The sequence below is a fragment of the Epinephelus moara genome, chromosome 20, assembly GCF_006386435.1.
Source record: "Epinephelus moara isolate mb chromosome 20, YSFRI_EMoa_1.0, whole genome shotgun sequence".
Lineage (NCBI taxonomy): Eukaryota > Metazoa > Chordata > Actinopteri > Perciformes > Serranidae > Epinephelus > Epinephelus moara.
In genome coordinates this window covers 2,837,089-2,841,426 of record NC_065525.1, presented here as the reverse complement: position 1 = coordinate 2,841,426, position 4,338 = coordinate 2,837,089, and positions in this window count along the sequence as shown.

Below are 4,338 nucleotides of genomic sequence, written 5' to 3'. Positions count from 1 at the left end.
AGTAGCAGCCTACTGAGGTCTACCGTTGGTACCAGTATACCGTGCAACACTACTCCACACACATCCACACAGTCTCTCCCTCTCTCATACTCTCTCCACGCACACACACAAACACACACACACAAAGACACGCATTTCTTCCCTGACATTTTTTGTTGTTCGATATCGCCACCGCGCTGCCGTCCTGCATTCCTCCCGAACTCCACACCCTCTCACCTGCCCGTGCTCACTCCTCTCGCTCTCACTCGCTCCCTCACTCGCTCCACTTAAGCCTGTTACATTTCTTAAAGGGCCATACGCACCCATAACAATAAATTGATTTTTTTTTATAACGGAAGAGCCGCACGCCGATGGTTTTAATTAATGGATCAAAGAGCCGCACACTGATAGGCAAAGAGCCGCATGCGGCTCGTGAGCCGCGGGTTGGCCACCCCTGCCCTAATATATAAATTAATAATCACCCCCTCGTGTTGCCACACATGCTTAACATCTAAAACAGTGTTGTCCCCTCCCTGTAAAATCAGCAGACCAAACACAGGTATTCAAACACATGTAGACACACACACACACACAAATACCTTCTCAGTCTATAACTCAGACTAATTACAATGTCTAGTATCGATATTGTGAATGGCCTCGCTTGAGCTAGTGGCAGTTAGCTGCTGAGCTCGGGCATCACACATAGCAGGGTTGCCAACTCTCACGCATCTGGCATGTAGGCTAACACATGCATTCACCTTCAATCTCACGGTCTCACTCTGCCCAACCAATTCTCACGCCAGCAACGAACGCTGGAAAAAAGGCTGGCAGCTGAGTATTTTAAAATAATTTTAAACAGCCGGCGCGCCGGGTGGACGGAGTTGAAGTTTGCAGCCAGACTTCAAAGAGAGGAGAGGGGCAGACTCCGCCTGACCGGCGTACCGGTTGAGTTAAAGGCACTATGTGTAACAATTTCAGTTGTTCTTTGAGACAATTTTTTGCAGTCAAAAGTGAGTCCTAGCACATGTGTATTGACCTCCATCAGCGTATCTAAGTATGTCCGTAGGCTCCGAAATTCTCATTTACATATACATTGCGACCGGTGTCTCATCATGTACGTGCGCCATCTTGAAAATACAGGTACATACAGGGACGAAAAGCAGCAGCAAGCAGGCTAGTCACAAGTGCCGGTGCATTTGAAAACCTCTGGCTTCATAACAAGTGCCGGTGCATTTGAAAACCTCTGGCTTCATAAGATGGAGGATCATACTTATTCAGCTTCTTCACTTGAAAAGGGGACATCTGCGGCTCAACCTCACACACCTCATCCCTCTCCCCACATCACTGCGCTGCTGTTAGCCGATGTTAACGCTAACAGCGGCTAACAGCGGCGCTGGCCTGTGATTGCATTACCTTTCTCCTTCAGAAGCTCTCTCCACCTGGGAAAGGCTGCCCTGATATTGACCCTCATTTTTTGAATTCGCCGGTCACGTTGCCTTTTTGATTCCCTTTGCACTTTCATGGCGACGAGGATTCCGTCTCCCATGATGCTGCATATGCATGATTGTGCATTATGCTCAAAGAGTGGGACTTTGTTATGCTGCAGTAGTGCCAGGGTAGTAGCGGCGCCGCTACAGCGTCTAACAGCTGTCAGCGGCGCAGTGATGCGAGGAGAGGGATGAGGTGTGTGAGGTTGAGCCACTTGTCAGTTGTCAAAAGACAAGACGTGATTGGTTTATTTCGATTCACACCCGCCCCAACAGTCCTACGTTATAAACACAGCCAGCATGGTGAGGAGGGGGTTTGCCAACTTGCGTCGCGTGTGTCTGTGTAGAAGCCTGAATGAATACTCCATGAAGTATCGGATGACATGGTTTCATCAATGTTATCATATCTTTTTGGTACACAGCGGCTACCGTTGTTGCAATGCGCGTTTGAAACAGTGAGGCGCTAGAGTGCGCTATCCGTTTGAATGCAATATATGATTTCAACGTTAGATGGGAGAAATTCCTACACACTGTGGTTTTAAATGGAGTGCAGCCAAATGTTTCTGTGGAAAACTACTCTCTGATTGGTGCGCAATCCATATTTGCGCTTTGATTGGGCAGCTCTAGTCTCACAGTCAGCTGAGAAGATAATGTTAGCGAAATGATGACTAATTAATAGCTGCCAATATATCAAGTGAAGCTAGTTAACAAGAATACTAATGTTATTGTTACCTATATTGAATTGCTTGCTAGCTAGTTTCATGCTAGGAATAAACCCACTCCTCCTTAATAAGAACTTGTGCTCACTATTGCTTTGCACATATTTTTTAATCTTTATTGCCGCAATAGAAAGAGCAGGGTCAGGTGTGGACCAGAGGCCAGCAAGGATGATCATGCAGGGTCTTCACAGGTGAGAAGAGATTATGACTGGCTGACAGAAAATATCTATAGCATAAAAGTGACTTTGAGGTTAATTTCCACAGCAATTTCACTACTACTATTCCTAATTCTATTTCAAAACGTTGCTTTCCACATATTTTTTTTATCTTTATTGCCACAATAGAAAGAGCAGGGTCAGGGAGGAGACAGTGGACCAGAGGTCAGGAAGGATGATCATGCAGGGTCTTCACAGGGGAGGAGAGATTATAACTGGTTGAGAAAAAATATCTATAGTATAAAAGTGACTTTGCTATTAATTTCCACAGCTATGTCAAAAGGCATTTGGAGAGCTTTGTAATATGTCAAAAATTAAATGAAATGGCCTAGGTCTAGGCACTCTTAGACTTGCATAGTATAAAAATACACCATGAAATGCTCTTTAGACTACAATAATACACAAAATATATTATTATTCCCAAAATAATATTTTAGTTGGATCTTAATCAAAATATATTCAACCATTTCAACCATGAATTTTGCTTTAAATCCAAACTGGGTCTTGTGTCTATATGCCACATAGGCAAGTCCTAGTTTCTGGTTTTAACTAGTTCAGTCACTCTGAGCTGAATGCAGGTTCACTTGTAAGGCCCTGCAAGTCAGGGTGGCTTTGAATGTATGTAGGTATTGCCCATCTACAGAATGCTACTCCTAAACCCACCAGAATGCAGGAAATCACATCTACCACATCCAAAATTTTCAGGGGGAAGACCTCCAGACCCCCACTATACCACAATTGTCTCTCTCTGTATGGTATTTGTATGTAAGGTTTCAGGCCCTATCCATCTCCAGCAGGCGCCCCAAAAATCTGTTAGGATGCGGGGAATCAGGATCGCATCTACCAAATCAGTTGACAACCAAAAATTTTATATGTCAGCTTAGACAACGAAATTGTGGTCGGCCCCGCTGAATCTCACTCCAAGGTTTTTTGAAAAGTTGGCAACCCTGCACATAGAAATGTGTCAACTTATGTCAATATGGACATGCTGCACATCTTAGCTCTGTCAGATTCTCCACAATTCAGTCATTAAATTCATCTTACTGACACCACCCAGCTAGCAGTTTACCTTACTGTACGCTGAGTAGCAAAAGCATATTAAACAATAGCTTTGGTCAGCCAGTTAGCCGAGGTCTACAGCTTGTATCAAAAATAAATTCCACCCATTTGTTCTTTGTTCCTTCGTCCTTTGGCAGTCCAAACAAGGGTAATTTTTGGTCACAATGAAGAAAGCAGTGTCTCCTAGACATGGCGTCTCCTCAACAGCTCCTCAACAGTTCAAACTCTGCAGCCTCTCTCCTCCACCTCTGCTCAGAGCAGGTGTGTTTGGGGGTGCGGCTCAGTGGCCGGCAGGCGAGCACTGTGTGCCATGCACGCTATTATGAAACTAATCACGGAAGTAAAAGCGGGAAATTCAAAACGAGCCGTTTCAGGCAGTCAGGATCTGTGTGCCTGTGGGGAGATAGAACTCACTTTAGACTTTTTTTTTTTTTACTTAGCAGACAGTATGGAGGCAGAGAAATGCTGTATAACACACTAAAGAGGAGGGAAAACCCCAAAAAGCATAATAGGTCTCCTTTTAGCAACCAGCCGCATATCATGTTGAAGTAAAAGACTGTCTTTTTTCATCTGCGTTTGACGCTGGAAGTCACTGACAAAGCTTAAGTGTAAGAAGAACTGGGTGACAGAGGCTGACTGTCTTGACTGTGAAGTGGAGCATGAGGAGGAAGCACCGGTTAGCCCCCGGTTAGTTTTCAGTGCAGGCAGATTCACTCGCCACAGGGGCGAGGAAATAAAACCTAAACAGCCAGCTTAGTTTAGCAGTTAGCAATGTCTTTCACTCACTCTCGGTCTCTGCTGTGTTTAGCTATTTCCCTGCTTTCCTGTTAGTGTTAGCACTACTCGGCTACCACGCTAACGCTCCAACTCCAACTGAGC